The sequence below is a fragment of the Gymnodraco acuticeps genome, unplaced genomic scaffold, assembly GCF_902827175.1.
Source record: "Gymnodraco acuticeps unplaced genomic scaffold, fGymAcu1.1, whole genome shotgun sequence".
NCBI classification, from domain to species: Eukaryota; Metazoa; Chordata; class Actinopteri; order Perciformes; family Bathydraconidae; genus Gymnodraco; species Gymnodraco acuticeps.
The window spans coordinates 30,751-48,611 of record NW_022991973.1 but is presented as its reverse complement, the minus strand read 5'-3'; the positions used below and the strand labels follow the sequence as shown (position 1 = coordinate 48,611).

The 17,861-nt window shown below is 40.2% G+C and overlaps 1 protein-coding gene across 1 annotated transcript in view; it reads right to left on the bottom strand.

Moving 5' to 3' along the window:
• LOC117536154 (ataxin-1-like) overlaps positions 1-15,926 on the bottom strand; it is a 97,136-nt gene extending 81,210 nt beyond the window's left edge. Inside the window, 1 exon segment of the mRNA XM_034200902.1 lies at positions 15,797-15,926. The gene's annotated coding sequence lies outside the window, so the exon portion shown is untranslated.
• Between the last annotated feature and the right edge of the window lie 1,935 nt (positions 15,927-17,861).

Sequence of the window (17,861 nt, the reverse complement as noted above, 5' to 3'; positions counted from 1 at the left end):
GTGGATGGATGGTGAAAGAAAAAGAGACACTTTCTAAAGAGGTCCTGACACTGTAATTGCTGATGGGCTCATGGCTCACCAGGTGTTCTCTCTGTCAGTGTTTCTGCACACCTCCCCATATAACACTATTCCAATGTCAAGAGCTTAGTACAGTGCAATGCTAAAAGAAGGGACAGGAATAATAGCCACCCAAGCAGCCTGTGAGTCAGTCAGCCACATGTCCAAACAGATGAGACTGATCTATGGCCTTCCAGTAAAAAATATGAACAGGCCAAGCCACAACTACTAGACAGCTAGACAGAGAGCCAGACAGACAGACATTAAGAAACTTGCTCTATTCTAACCACATCAAAGTCATGTCAAAGAGGAAATATTTTCAGCCTTACAGACGCTGTTTTTAATATTTTTCCTCTAGTGCCAACCCATGCAAGCCAATAACCATGTGGGACTCAAATCCAATCAGAAACCAATGCATTGAAAGATAGATTGGACAGACATCAGGACGTTATTGCACGTGGGAAGACTCAATTACATTTTATGCATTGTACTACCATGTGCTGTGTCTTGACATCAGCATCCTAAGGAGTAAACAGTAGTGATGAAAGGCAAGCTTGTGCCAAGAACAACATTAGTGAAGGGTGGGTTTTGGTATTCCAGGGATTGTTTCTATCACTGGTCATTTTCCTGTTATTGAATTCCTCTCCTTCTCAATGCCTAACATCCTGGCTCACACTTAAGTCATTGTTGATAGCCTCGACTCACACCCATTTTTCACTTTTAACAATTGAAGTGGTAGGCCTACTGGTAAATAATAGACGTACATAAAGAACAAAGTTTAAACCTCGTTTTTTAATTTTAGGGTATATGTACCTGGAGGGTCCTCTTCAGCTCATATTATATATATAAATGGACGCAGTGTCTGTGACGTCACCCATAGGTTTCTGCAGAGTTGCTGAGAAGTCCTTAATAGGCGGAGTCGGCCGCTGCCGTCTCGACAGTGAAGTCAGAGTCTAACTCCAGCCTGATCCAAATAAGGGCAAAGAGGCGGAGCCGAGGCGGCATAAGATAAGTCCGATATTTAAATAAATAATACTCCACCAGCAGGGGCGGATCTACGGGGGGGGGGGGGGGGGGGGGGGGGGGGGCAAGGGGGGCAGCTGCCCCCTAACTTTTGTGTCCCTAAAACTGTACTTGTAGAAACAAACCTACACTATGTCCACAAGCTTCTCAAGCAACGAAACAAGCAGTTCATTCATTAAAAGTGAATCATTTTAAATATCATCTTAGGCCCGTTAAAAGCGTAGCTACGGCCCTGCATTAAACTGCGGATTTGTGCATTCACCAGTGTTGTGCTAGTTACTGAAAACCAGTAACTAGTTACCATTACTAGTTACTTCATTTCAAAAGTAACTCAGTTACTTTACACCAAAAAGTAATGCGTTACTATGAAAAGTAACGTTTTAGTTACTTAACAAAAGGGCTCCCATTAATGCCCTTATAGCCTTAATTTCAGTACTGTTATTGCATTGGAGAATAATACAATCTGTTGATCAACTTGACATGCATTATATGCAATCTGGATTGCATCGATATTAGCTGGCTTTCCATTTTTGTATATTCTTTCTCCAGGTAGTTGGAAAAAGTTTTCCGTCCCATATGCCGTGTGCCGCCCGGACATGCTATCATGCTAACTAGCTCCCTGAAAGCGGGTGACTCCACTGTAGCAATAGCCTGCATGTGTTCTACAACATACCGTGCAATGGTTTTATCGACTTTTCCCTGTCTAGCAGTCCCTTGGTTAAAATCCAGCCGCTGTTGCTTAGGTGGAGGTGGAGTGGCGTTGGATGAGTCTGGGTCTGTGCTGGTCTTAGTTACTAGCTTCGTCCCAGCGTGTTGTTTTTGCAGATGTTTTAAGAGATTTGAATTACTGGTTTGGGCAGTAGATAGGCTCTTTGACCCGCCAAGACACAACTTACATTTAACAGAAACTTTCTTTTCTTTGTGCCCGACAAAAGTGAAATAGTGAGAATATCTCCAGGTGGAGAAACTAGACTTGAGCTCCGCCGCCGCCATGATAGTCTTGTTAGTAAACAACACAAACACGCCCACAGCCCGTCTCCGCATGTGACACAGGAAGTATCTAAGTACATTTACTCAAGTACTGTACTTAAGTACAGTTCTCATCTCTGTTCGCCTGGCTGTTGACTATATAAAAAAACTAACGGAGTAACGCACCATGTAGTAACGGTAACTGAGTTACTGAATTTAAAAAGTAATGCGTTAGAGTACTAGTTACTGTCAAAAGTAACGCGTTAGTCCCAACACTGGCATTTACACAGATCGCAGCTCACACCTGCAGAGAGGGAGCGAGCTGTCCCAGCACCTCAAGGTGAATCAGCTTCCCCTGGGAGCATTTCCCCTTCCACTAGTTTTGTTTTTACTAAGGACGAGAGCTTGAAACAAAATATTAATTAAAACTGCAGTCGCACATGTTGCGCAGTATAAAATACCACGTACTGTCCGCCCCACTGTGGTCTATGGAAATTGCTCCTTTCTGCAGCCTGCTTCTATCGGCCAATAGATGAACTGCAGTTTGTGGCACTTCCTTATGGGCTTCCCGGCTCTGCACCAGAGTTTGCCGCTTGGCTCACATGCATAAGATTAGTTATACTTTATGTTGCAAGTTTGTGTCGATTGAGCAAAAACATAGAATTACCTCACCTAATTTGGTCCATTGTACATCAAGATCATCCTCTAAAAATCAGCCGCAATTTGAGTCGCTGTAAAACTTTTATCATAATCTTTACAAGGACATACCTGTGAATGTGACGCTGATGTTTGGGTAATGGAAATCTTTACATCTGTGCTCCAATATATGTACATGACCCCGATTCCTACTATTCTCCTTTCATCTCCCTTTCTCATCACTATCTATCTTGCTGGGTCCCAGGTTGTCAGCTTATCCTTGTCCCGGGCCTGGAGCTCTACGGGGAAGAGAAGAGTCTGCAGGAGCTGTCTGACTGCCAGTCAGTCAGTGTCAACTCCACACTGTAATCCTCTACTGCTTCCGATAAGGATAAGGCAGAGAAGACTAGGCTAGCAGAAGAGAAGAGAAGAGGATAGAAGAGAAGATAGGAAAAGAGGAAAGGAGAAAGGAGAGGAGAGAAGATAGGAAAAGAGGAAAGGAGAGAGGAGAGGAGACAAGAGGAGAGGAGACAAGAGGAGACAATAGAGATTGAATACAACTTTGGCATTGATACATGGAGAAAAAAGGCAACATTGTATATGAGACAACACTTTTTTCAAGTGGGAGATTCATAATTTTAGCAACCAAACAACATTCCATACCTCCCCCCCCAACAAAATAAATGATGTGGCTTTATCATTTTCTGAGTCACAGTTGAGAGAGCTCAGGGCCACTGCTCTATTATGCACTATATAATATGATTAACCAGCTGTTATCAGTTAGGTTCTTCCTCATTTAACTTGGCCCTCAGAAGGCCGATGCTTAAAAAGTGTTTCCTCTCAGTCAGGCTGTGGTTGGAATGTAATCAAATATGAATCAAGGCAGAGAGATCACAGGAGCAGCACACTGAATTAACTATTGCATGATGGCTTACATCAGGTATCGCACTTGATGTAAAGCCCAAGCAGGCACAGAAATCTCCTTTCTAGAGACGGTTTACGAAGCAGCTCGGAGGATTTTAACCCATTTGATGAGTTCCTCAGATTCAATTTGATGCAGGAACTCAAATGTGTAGCCTAAAAGCTTGTTATCTGCCCACTAATCATCATAATTTACACATTATACAAGTTCACTGTAGTCTTTCACAGCAACCTCCCTGGCAAATGGACAGCTGTATATCATGTCAGCTACACTGGCAGCCATTACGGAGCCAAAGCCAACACACGGCTGAACTAAGTCCCAAAGCCAGCTTCCCTTTTTCACATGGTTATTGAGCCATGCAGAGGCTTATCGACCCGACAATGTAACACAAGTTTGTAGAATGGCCTCTCTCTCTCTCTCATTCAGAATCTGGGGTTTGCCTTGGTCATTCAGAAGATTGGTATTGATTATTCTGCCACTTCAAAATAATGACTGTAAGCATGGAAACAGGTTCACAAAGCCAGCAAATGCACACAATTCACTCTAATGTTCACACACAAGATATAGATCTACAAGTCCTGTGAAGTGATAAACTCCCTTTGAATGTTAAAATGAACGTTTCGATCCAATTATGAGATATTAGCGGGACTTCAACAAGCGCAGTGGTGAAGTTCGGTGATAGTCGTTGACCCTTACATCACCAACGACGTGTTTCCACTCTGCACAGATAAATTGCAGATTCAAGTGCCTGCCATCTCAGTTGAATTGTTATTGCTGTTCTGTACAGAAATCAGTCTAAGAAACACAAGACTGTGCACTAAGCGATAAAGGCATACAGCATCCCACACAGCGGAATGTTCTTTCACACAAAATACAAAAAACTCTCATTGATCCCCTTTAAAAGCAGTATTCTGTGTGTGTGAGGGTGTCCTTTCTCCTGTGTGCATGCATGTGTACTCAGTGCACTCATGAATAGAGGAGGATGAAAGGAAAAGCTGAAAAGGTCTGAGCGCACTGCATGGTTCAACCAGACAGCTCAATCTCTTGATCTGCCCCCCCCCCCCAACCCACCCTCTTTACTATTTCAAAATATTTTTTTCTCACACCTACACCTGCCCACACAGCTGTTCCTCTTTCCAGCTTGGGTAAAAGAAGTATGAGGAACATGGATTCACCTGTGACTGCAGGCATGTGTGACATCATTTTCATTATTCATATTCATATATAAGCATTTGCTTCCTCCTGCTCCCTTTCAGACACATATGATTTATTATTATTATTATTAATATGAAGACTTTTTTTGTTGAATATATAAATATTATCATGAATGTGGATAAATACTGTATTTTAACAATACGGTATTCTGTTTTTCACATTTGTTATTTTTTTTTTTTTTAATCTGTTCGAAATAAAGATTGAAATGAAAATGATCATGCATCAAGCAAGGTGTAAAAGTGGTAGAAAAATATTTACCAGGGAGAGAAATAAGCGAGAAAGGAAACAGAAAAGCAATATCTAATCAATATGCTCAACGTTTTAGCTTGCTTAAAAACACATTTTCTTTAGATGTGTCTGAATGTGCCCGAGGCACAGGCCGAGGAGGTGGAGTTGCAGCAATCTTTGACTCAAGTTTACTTATCAATACTAAACCAAAATTAAATTATACCTCCTTTTAAAGTCTCGTTTTTAGTCTTACGCATCCGACCTGGAAAACTTTGCAGCCAATCTTATTTGTTACAGTGTACCGTGCACCAGGTCCTTATTCAGAATTCTTATCAGAATTCTCTGAGTTTTTATCAACTTTAGTACTTAAAACAGATAAAGTAATTATCGTAGGTGACTTTAATATTCATGTTGACGATGATAAAAATAGCCTTACTGTAGCATTTCACTCTATATTAGATTCTGTTGGTTTTCGTCAGAGTGTAAATAAACCAACCCACTGCTATAATCACACTCTCGACCTTGTTCTGACTTATGGTATTGAAATTGAGCAACTATTAGTCGAACCGCATAATCCTGCTTTATCCGACCATTTCTTAGTAACTTTTGAAGTACTGTTACTAGACTTCAAAGCATTAGTCAAAAGTTCCTGCAGTAGAAACCTCTCTCATCTGTTAGTGCTATAGCCAAATTTAAGGAAGCGATTCCACCAATACTTAACTCGATAGCATGTCTGCATGTAAGGGAGGAAACTTATACAAAATGTACACCACCCCAAATTGATCATGTTATTGATAGTGCTACAGATGCGCTGCGAATAAAATTAGACTCTGTTGCTCCTTTGAAAAAGAAGAAAATAAAACATAGATTAGCTCCATGGCATAATGCCGAAACCCGCAAAATAAAGCAAAAGTCGAGACAACTTGAAAGGATATGGCGTTCCACTAAACTTGAAGAATCTCGTTTAATTTGGCATATTACTCTCAATGAATATAAGAAAGCACTGCCTAAAGCAAGAGCAGCCTACTACTCTTCATTAATAGATGAGAATAAGCATAATGCAAGATTTCTTTTCAGCACTGTAGCCAGGCTGATTGAGCCTTCTATTCCCATAGCACTCAGTAGTAATGATTTTATGTGCTTTTTTAACGATAAAATTGTTACTCTTAGAAACAAAATTAATTACCTCTTGCCTTTGACCAGTATAGTGTTATCAACAGCTCCCGGAAACCTAAGTTCTAATATTACACTAGATAGTAAACTAGAATGCTTTTCAGCCATAAACCTTGAACAATTAAATTCAATGATTCTCTCTTCTAAACCATCAACGTGTATGTTAGACCCAATTCCAATTAAGCTGTTGAAGGAAGTTTTTCCATTAATTAGCACTTCTTTATTAAATATTATGAATATGTCTTTATTATCAGGCTATGTTCCACAATCATTCAAAGTAGCAGTGATAAAACCGCTTCTTAAAAAGCACAACCTCGATCCAGAGGTTTTAGCCAACTATAGACCTATTTCTAATCTTCCGTTCCTCTCAAAAATTCTTGAGAAAGCAGTCGCAAAACAGTTGGTGATTACTTAAAAAAACAATGATTTATTTGAAGATTTTCAGTCTGGCTTTAGAACACATCATAGCACAGAGACAGCTCTGGTTAAAGTCACAAATGACATTCTAATAGCCTCAGACAAGGGACTTGTCTCTATTCTTGTTTTGCTCGATCTCAGTGCTGCATTTGATACTATCGACCATGATATCTTATTGCAAAGACTAGAGCACTTAGTTGGCATACAGAGAACTGCTTTAGGCTGGTTATGTCCTATCTATCTGAACGCTCTCAGTTTGTACGTGTCAACGATGAATCTTCCACGCAAACCAAAGTTAGCCATGGAGTGCCACAGGGCTCAGTGCTCGGACCTATTTTGTTCACATTATATATGCTTCCGTTAGGCAATATTATAAGGAATCATTCTGTACATTTTCATTGTTATGCCGATGATACTCAACTATATTTATCAATCAAGCCTGATGGAATTAATCATCTAAATAAAATTCAAGACTGCCTCAAGGACTTAAAAAACGTGGATGACCTTAAACTTTTTGATGTTAAACACGACCAAACTGAAGTTATTGTACTTGGCCCGAAGAATCTACGAAACAAATTATCTAAAGATATACTAACTATGGATGGCATTCATTTGGCCTCCAGTGAGACTGTAAGGAATCTTGGTGTTATATTTGATCAGGATTTATCCTTTAACGCCCACATAAAATCAATTTCAAGGACCGCCTACTTCCATCTACGTAACATTGCAAAAAATCAGGCATATCTTGCCTCAAAACGATGCAGAGAAACTAGTCCATGCATTTGTTACTTCAAGGCTGGATTATTGTAACTCTTTATTATCAGGGTGTACCAAGAAGTCAGTCAAGTCGCTTCAGCTGATTCAAAATGCTGCAGCTCGTGTACTAACCAGAGTTAGGAAAAGGGACCACATTACTTTTGTTCTGGCTGCTTTACACTGGCTCCCTATAGAACACAGGATAGAAATTAAAATTCTTCTTCTCGCCTACAAAGCCCTTAATAGGCAGGCGCCATCTTACCTTAAATAACTCATTATACCCTACTAGCCTACTAGGGCATTGCGTTCCAAGAATGACATCTACTTCTTCCTTCTCTCTGTCTATACCTGTGTACTCTCATGTTCCGATTAACCCAGCTTCCCCAATTTCTTTCTTTTTGGTGTCTATATACGCCGGGATCCGGAGTCATGGATGATCCTGTTGCTGCGGTCCTGAGTCCTGGATCGCGAGCCCTGGATCTTGAGTCGTGGCTGTGGTCCTGGATCATAAGTCCTGGATGGATATCCTCGTGGAATGATCTTCCTACTATACACACATGCATTTCCAAACATTTGGACTACCTATGTTTGTAAATGTATTATCTTTTCAATTTACACACGGCATCTATTGCACGTCTGTCCTGTGAGAGGGATCCCTCCTCTGTTGTCTCCCTGAGGTTTCTCCCATTTTCCCCTTTAAACTGTGGGTTTTCTCCGGAAGTTTTCCTTGTACGATGTGAGGGTCTAAGGACAGAGGGTGTCGTATTGTCATACTGATATTCTGTACAAACTGTGAAGTCCACTGAGACAAATGTAACATTTGTGATATTGGCTATATAAATAAACATTGATTGAAACATGATTGATTGATGTGTTTGTCTTCTTAAATACAACAAGTCATTATAAGTGTCTACGTTGTGTTAGAGCTGATGTGGTGATGTATTTAAGAGTCTCTCATTTGATGGAGGATCATTAATAAAATATTTTCTCTAGGTTACTATTGTCTTTCAGAGCGACTAAACACCACCAGAAGCTTTGCATGCCTCAGTGCACAGCAGGTTTTTGTTGTTTTACCTGTACTCACATGAAGACACCTTGATCTGGCAGAGGTTCAGGGCAAAAACAAATGTTAAGAGTAAAAACCTGTAATTCTAATGAATTGACACACAAACACCTGTTGCAGCTATTGGTTGATCCATTTGCCTCACCTACCCATCATTCACGTCTGCCTGTACTTGCAGGTTGAAGCATTTCTGTCACTAAATGCATTCATTTCTCTCTCTCTCTCTCTCTCTCTGGGCCCAAAATCAAGCATGATTTACAGTAGAAGATGTGTGTATTCGCGTGTGTTAGAGGATTTGGGTCCGTGTGCACATATGACTCAGACAAATGAACCAAGCTCAGTTAAATGGCTTGTGATTAGGACACATTGGCTTCTAATTGCCTCTCATTACCATTTGAAAGTGAGTGGCGGCTGGAATCAAAGGATATGGTGGCAGTGCTAAAGAGTGTGTGTGTGTGTGTGTGTGTGTGTGTTTGTGTGTGATGTGTGGTGTGTGTGTGTGTGTGTCTGAGATGTTCACAAGTCTTTTTTGCAAGTCCAAGTCAAGTCTCTGGTCACGAGTCCAAGTCAAGTCTCAAGTCTTTGTGGGGTGAGACTTGATCAAGTCTCAAGTCTTTGGTCACGAGTCCAAGTCAAGTCTCAAGTCTCTAAAAAATAAAAGTCTCAGTCTCTTCTGGTTGTAATAAGCCTTCTATTGTCTGCTGCTATCCAGTCTGTTAAGAATACTGCACAGCTATATCTAAGAAATTCAAAGCATTTAACTGTATTATTATCACTCCTATATCTATTAGCATACAGTATCAGTACTGATTAGTTGTTTGTTATATGATCACTTTAAACAGGTGGCAATGCAATATGAGGAAAAACATCACACTTGAGTTAAATGCAACAACTTATAAGCAAAACACTTCAGTATCAGAAATCAGTATCACAAATACTTTATTAATCCCCCACAGGGAAACTGTGTTAAAAGCAAGCGTTGGGACTAACACGTTACAAAGTAACGCGTTACTGTAACGGCGTTATTTTTTGGCAGTAACCAGACTGCTAACGCATTACTTTTTAAATTCAGTTAACTCAGTTACCGTTACTACATGGTGCGTTACTCCGTTAGTTTTTTTTATATAGTCAACAGCCAGGCGAACAGAGATGAGAACTGTACTTAAGTACAGTACTTGAGTTAAATTGTACTTAGATACTTTCCTGTGTCACATGCGGAGACGGGCAGTGGGCGTGTTGTGTGTTGTTTACTAACAAGACTATCATGGCGGCGGCAAGAGCTCAAGTCTAGTTCTCCACCTGGAGATATTCTCCACTATTTCACTTTTGTCGAGCACAAAGAAAGAAACGTTTAGTTAAATGTAAGTTGTGTCTTGGCGGGTCAAAGATCCTATCTACTGCCCAAACCAGTCATTCAAATCTCTTAAAACATCTGCAAAAACAACACGCTGGGACGAAGCTAGTAACTAAGACCAGCACAGACCCAGACTCATCCAACGCCACTCCACCTCCACCTAAGCAACAGCGGCTGGATTTTAACCAAGGGACTGCTGGCCAGGGAAAAGTCGATTAAGCCATTGCACGGTATGTTGTAGAACACATGCAGGCTATTGCTACAGTGGAGTCACCCGCTTTCAGGGAGCTAGTTAGCATGATAGCATGTCCGGGCGGCACACGGCATATGGGACGGAAAACTTTTTCCAACTACCTGGAGAAAGAATATACAAAAATGGAAAGCCAGCTAATATCGATGCAATCCAGATTGCATATAAGGCATGTCAAGTTGATCAACAGATTGTATTATTCTCCAATGCAATAACAGTACTGAAATGAAGGCTATAAGTGCATTAATGGGAGCCCTTTTTTAAGAAACTAAAACGTTACTTTTCACAGTAACGCATTACTTTTTGTGTAAGTAACTAGTAAAGTAACTGAGTTACTTTTTTAAATGAAGTAACTAGTTACTGGTTTTCAGTAACTAGCTACTGGTTTTCAGTAACTAGCACAACACTGGTTAAAAGTACTTAAAAGTAAACATTTGTTCTGTGCCATTTGCAACTAAAAAACTATTGCTGCAATATTATCTGAAATATACTGAACTGGTGATATTAAAACATGACCTGTTCCAAAAGAGATATCTACCATTAACACCATTTACCAGCCAAATGCTGGTAAATCATGCAAGTGGCTGGTACTGTATGTTGCACGCACCAGCCAAAAATAACAATGGCAATCTATGAGTGGCTGGTAACATTTCAACATTCACTAGGCTAGCCATTTGGCCAGTGGACAAAATGTTAAAATTTGACCTCTGCACACCGTATTGTTTAATTACACTGGGTTTCTAATTACATCTTTTAAGTCTACTATAAATAAACATATCCTCTATCCTCTCACTCAAACCCAGTGTAATGGTAACCTGATAGACCTGTAACATTAACGTTACGTGGTCAACATAAAACCTGAACCTGCCTAATAAACCGACAGATGTATTTATGTATGTAACTATGTATTTTTCTACGTTTAACGTTAGCCAGTAGATGGTGGCAGCGGAACGTAATGATTAACGTTACCGACCTTTTTTATGTCATTGTCAAGAGTTGGATGTCAACGCCACTCAACGCAAACAAGTGTGACAAAGCAACATTCACTCATCTTTTTCAAATATTCAGTTACAAAGCTAGTAGCAAACTAAGTTAACATTACATAGCTGATGCTGAGCTAACATGTTTGCTAACCGTCCATATGCGTTATGTGACTGAACTCTCCGGGGTGAGTTTTTCAAGTGCCTGATGAAATTTGACGTTGTTGCACCAGCATCCTTGATTTTAATATTGCAGACTTTGCAGTGTGCGCTCCTTTTGTTGGTGCCGCCGGCGTTTTGTTCGAAGTTTGTATAGTTGAACCTAATTACAAGCGGTACAGCTGCAGGTGTGCCGCCGGTCGCCATGGTGTTACCATGATGTTACCATGATGTTAATGTTAATGTTAATGGTGGGGTAGGTAAGTTTGAGAAACCGGCTCGAGATACACTTGTTGTTATATTCCATGGAATCCTCCCGATAGCAATGAATATCTTAAGTGCTTTGACAAAAAATCCATTAAAAAAATGCATCTGTGGAAGCTGTGGTACTGTAAAAAGCACGACCAATTATTTTAGCCGGCCCGGCTATAATAACTGGATAGCCTACCTGCCTGTCAGCCTTCCATTGGGGCACAAACTTATCTCGTGCCCTCATTGGTCATGTGCGCGTTCGTGTGTGTTGAAGGAGGGGCTCTGTAAGGAAGTGGCAGATTTTCTCCGGTTATGTATTTTCAAATTCTAGCGATCTCGAGCCGGTTTCTCAAACTTACCTACCCCACCTTTAATACGCCAAAAATAGAAAACACAATGATTGTTCACGAGTCCCAAAACACGAGTCCAAGTCGAGTCCGAAGTGTTTTGAGCAGGAGTCCAAGTCAAGTCTGAAGTCTCTGTGTGTGCGACTTAAGTGCGACTCGAGTCGGAGTCACAAACTCGAGTCCCCATCTCTGGTGTGTGTGTGTGTGTGTGTGTGTGTGTGTGTGTGTGTGTGGTGTGTGTGTGTGTGTGTGTGTGTGTGTGTGTGTGTGTGTGTGTGTGTGGTGTGTGTGTGTGTGTGTGTGTGTGTGTGTGTGTGTGTGTGTGTGTCAGGTGGGTGGGTGAGTGAGTGGGTGGAACAGCATGCCTCATTCACAGTGGCATGACCGCACGATAAGGCACTATGGGGACAATTCATTTATTCCTATCACAAAGCCTTTAGGTTCACCATCATATCCTCTTAGACTCAATCAAAGCCCTTTCTTCTTCAGTCTTAAACACATATCAATCATCCTAAAACAACTGTGCCCTTTTGGCATGAACAATTCTGAACACATTTATTTAATATCAAGCACAACAGTTCCAATCTTGAAACAAATCCAAAAATATCAATTAACAATATCTCGAAGACCTCCTTATGGTATTCCTCAGGGATGCATAATGGGGTCCTTTTGGCTGTATCATCTCTATCATTAGTCTTTGACTCTCTGGTCATAAGCAATTGTATTGGCAAGAATCTGGCAATCTGGAGTTTATCTTTATTTTCTTACACTCCTAACGGTTAGACAACAAGGAATCCCCAAGTGTCTACCATATATTTCATCATACCATTTCCTATCCCTCTTACTTCTGTGATCTGCTTCCAACAACACAGGGAACCATAATCTCAAAAACAAAAAGTGTTGGCTATGTCTTTTTTGTAAGATGTTGCATAATAAACTAATACAAGTATCACTTGCCAATGAAGAAGCTGCATGCATGGATACATTTCATGAAAATATTATATTTATGAAGTTTTTTTAATGCAATAAATAGATGTGTGTGGTGTAAATAGTAAATAGCAATTCAGTATTCAGTATTCAGTAAATAGCTGAGACTAGGGAATATACTGCAATTATATATTTGTTTTAAAGCTTGAATTAAGTATAACAACAGTTGAATGGGGAAAAGGAACTGATGCAGAATAGTTAAACTTCAGTTGAAATCTTCTTTTAGTCTGTTAACATAACTAAGCATGTTAAACATTCACATACAAATTGGTTGTTGTGCCTAGTGAGTTGACATTGTTAATAGATTGGGTTTACATGTAGCTCAGGTTACATATTCACATATAAGCTGTGTTGTGTGAAAAGCTATTAATGAATAAATGTGTGTAGTGCATAGGCACTCTAGGTTGAATTGCTTAAGGGAAGGCAACTCAATAGGTTATAGGATGCTTGAAACATGAAAGACATAAGCAACAATTAAAACTGTGAAAAATAAATTCTTCACATAGCAAAACGTTGCATTTTCACCAGTAAAGGAGAACACTTCAAAGAGTAAATGCCAGAGGTGGGGACTCGAGTCACATGACTTGACTCGAGTCTGACTCGAGTCACATGACTTGACTCGAGTCTGACTCGAGTCACATGACTTGACTGGAGTCAGACTTGACTGCATATTTTTTGACTTGAGACTTGCTTGACTAACATTGATAAAAGACTTCACTTGACTTTGACTTGGTATTCATGACTTGAGACTTGACTTAAGCTTGAGACAGATGACTTGAAAGGACTTGACTGTTTAAAATTAAATATTTGCGTTGGTTTTTGTAGTGAGATATTACGTTTAGTTTTTTCGAAAAACGTGATTATAGCGCCATGCGCGCAAACCTGGCAACCCACTAGAAGGCAGGAGTCTCAGTTAACATGGCAGCGTCTATCTTTACTCCAAAAATAGTGAAGTTTGGATTCAAGGATTATTATGTCGATGACGGTAATAAGAAGAGAACAGCGGTATGCAGGGTCTGCAGCATAAAGATCAGTGACACGACCACCACAACATCCAACTTCATTCGTCACTACAAAAAAAACCACAGAGAAAGATGCGTGCATGTGTTGTGTTAGCTAGAAAGCTAACGTTAAGTTTAAGCTACGTTAGACTTGGTTTCAAGTCGATTAAGCATTGCAAAGAGAAGACAAAACGGTAAATTAACACTAGAACCGCCAAGGGATTCATTTTTGACTACCCTGATACTGACGGGCTGTCAGGAGAGAGAGAGAGGAAAAGAGATGCCTCGTTTATTTCCCCCGTGTTATTATCAGAAGTTACTGTAAACTTTTGAATAATGTAGATCATCTACTTTTAGTAGTTTGTTTAAATGTTTTAATTATGTTGTTTTTGTTTGTAAAAGTGCATCATTCCTTGATTTATTGTAAAATGAATCTGAACTTTTTGACAGTAGGGAACTGAAGCACTTTCTAAATTAACCCAATTAACTGAGTTTTAAATAGGCTAGTCCTACTTAGTTTATAAGGAAATTATGAAGAGGAACAAATTAAATGATTTGAAAATGATATTTCTGAAGGTGCTGACGCTGTTGGCGGTTCTAGTGTTAACAGAAATGTAAATAAAATATGTGTAATGGCAAATGCCATATATGATTTTCTTACCTGGAATTCTGCCTTTTTGAACAGACTTTTTGATTGAGTCCTAGCTATATTGTCTACAGTTCTAGGGTTAATATTCATCTAATATGATTGTCATCGATCTAAATTAGATTTCAAATGATTAACTGTGTATCTAATGAAGATCATAGTGTGGGTTAAATCCATTTTCATAACCACTGTCTTTTAACTGATTTAAATGCGGAAACTGGGCTTATTCATCAGAATTTCGTATGACTTGACTTACTTGACCAGAGCAATGACTTGACTTGACTTGCTTGACTCTCACCACAGTGACTTGGGACTTGCTTGATACTTGTAAGTCAAGACTTGAGACTTGCTCATGACTTGCACATGTAGGACTTACTCCCACCTCTGGTAAATGCAGCTGCCAGTAGAACTGCACCTTTTCATCTTTAGCAGCTCTACATTTGTCACTTGCTCTCATTTGGATTTCATATTCAATTCATAATGCGAGTGGGAATCATAGCCTACCCTGAGTGCAACTCCGAGGTGTAAATAGAGTAAAAATAGCCTGCTATCACAGGCTTCCCTACAGTCCCGTTATATAATGGTCCAAGCTAGGATGAATGACATCACGGGTAGTCCAGCAATCACAAACCCTATGTCCTTTACAACCAGCTGGCAATGTAAAACACTGGGTAGTATATATAACATACGCAACAATCCTTATAAACGGTCTAAACATGAAACACAAATATGTAACAATATTTTCGCAAACACTGGACAAATTATGCGAGTGTGGTTAGTTGTTCTTCGTCTCTTTTCGTGTAGAGAAAACACTTCCGCGATGGTGAAACGTAGATAAAAATGTACTGCTTTCCTTTGACAGTCATTATCAGTAAGAAAATAGTTAAACATAACACCTATACGACACGAAGCAACCTTATTTAGCAGTGTATGTCAATGATAAGCGTTACAAAGCATCCTACAAAGAGCAAATGTTTGAGCCGAGGTCGAGTGGCGCAGTTACTGAAAGTACAGCGGCTGCCCGACACCAGCTCTGCCGGCGAACGCGCTCGGTCAGAATCCAGCCAAACCTCCGCTCTCTTTCGCCCCACTTAAACACTAGTTTGCATGTACGTCCCGAAATGACAAGTACATAAACCCAAAGCCCGCATGCCCCCGTGCTGTTTGGTCACTTAAAAATAGGTCAGAGGGCGAAGTAAACATTTCCCGAGGCTTTGAAGTAAACCAAAGCGTCAGCGTCACCCTGCCCAGTTCTTCCAGCCATTTTCTCTTCACAGCTCCAAAGAAAGAAAAAGTGGCATGGCGAAAGCAATGACAGCTTGCTCAAAGGAGTAGTGAATGAAGAGTTTTGTGTGACTTACTGTAGGGTGTAACGGGCTGCTGAGTTTGTGTCTCTCCTTGTTGCCAGGGCTCCCCTGCTCTGCTCCGGCGCTGGCGGTGGAAAGCGTCTCCCCTCCTAATGATGTTTGCAGCGCACAGCTAATAGCTCTCTGCCCCCACCCTTCAGAGAGAGAGAGAGACAGAAAGAGAGAGATGGGGGGGGGGGGGGGGGGCAGTTTGTACGCTACTCATGCAAAAATATGAGGGCTCGGAGCTCTGCAAACAGAGACTGAATTACAAGTTCACTGACAGTACTAGGGCGTGAGAATGCACAGTAGGCTACATATGTTCAGTGTAAGTAAGTAAGTGTAGTGAGTGTATTTGGATATATGTATAGCAGCATAGAAATTCCAGAAACTGCATGTTTTTTTTCATTTTTTTATTTAATTTATAAAAGTGTAAATCATTGGTTTAGCTGGTGTGTTTCCTTAGCTAAACATCCCTCAAAAAAGTAAGCTGCAATAGGCTAACCCTCAGTTAAAATAATGAACTTCAACTTTTGACCACATCACTAAACGTTTAAGAATGTATAAGGTGGCTACACTTTTGGGGTATTTGTATTTTACTTTAGTAATCTTTTGATTAAATTGCATTATTGTTCTTTTTACTCCACTATTTTTGACAGCTGTAGTTGTATATTTTGAGTCCAGGAAGTGCATAAACCCAAACATTTTTGATTAAATCCATGTTTATGCATTACTTATGATAACCTAATAATGTAACCCGTAATGCTATAACACACACAGGATAATCCTGCCGCACAACACATTCAATTAAGTTTGCTTTTCCCTACAATACCTTTGAAGTTTTTAATCAAATTTAAAGAGACTTTTACACATGGATTATCACTTATAATTAAGTATTTTTATTTCCTAGTATTGCTAGTATTGCAATTGATAAAGTGAGTATTAAATTATGTATTTGATAATGTAATGTTTGCATCACTGGTGGCTATTGTTTATGAGCTTAACCTTGTGTTTAATATCACATGATGGGGACACCACACCATCTTTACTTTGAGTTCTCAAGAAGCTGTCAAAAGGCCTGCAGGTCCTGGCAGTCATCTGAGGTAGAAAGCTCAAGATCCTAGGGAGAATCAGTTTAGCTGAGAGCAATGACTAATAGTCAGCTGACAGTGACAAGGTGGAAAATCTCAGCAGCTGATAGTGACTGCTTTTACACACACACACACACACACACACACACACACCACACACACAACACACACACACACACACACACACACACACACACACACACACACACACACACACACACACACACACACACACACACACACACACACACACACACACACACACACACACACACACAATCTAGGAATACTAGAAAACATGTTGACGAAATACTTTTACTCATTACATGATTTAGGTGTTGCTAAATCACATTAAGCTGCTAAATTAAATTGGCTTTTTGTGGTTCAAACATTTGACAATTGGTGTATCTATTCATTTTACATTCCTATATGATACAAAATCAGCCACAACATTGCAATTAAACAGTTAAGGACAATTCAAATACTTAGTTAACCCCCCCCTTCTATTTTTTTGTGTATTTTATCTTGACCCCTGTGACCTCTCCCAGATTTCCAATATGGCAGCCTTCGCCTCTTGGACACAGGAGAGTGCAACCTGACACTGAATGAGCCATCGGGTGCACAAGGCTGCAGAGTGACAGACGATCTGGGATGTATCCCACTCCCAGCCAGTCAGTCAGTCAATAAGTGGCCTATTGTCCCGCGCTCTATTGTGCCATTGTCACATGTACGCCATACAAAGAGATAGAGAGGTAGGCTGCCCTGTGTGCCAGGAGGCTAGCATTACATTCATGGCCTGGATGCATAGAAATTAAGAGACACCGTCTGCTGGTGTATAGTCAGACCTTGATATTTGAATGCCCACAAGAATGAATAGTTTCAGTTAGCAACAACCATTTATTATGCAGTCTGTGTACAGGTTGGTTGATACTAGAGTATCTTTAGTGCTTCCTGTAGTGTCAATTTCACATTGTACACAGCATGACTTA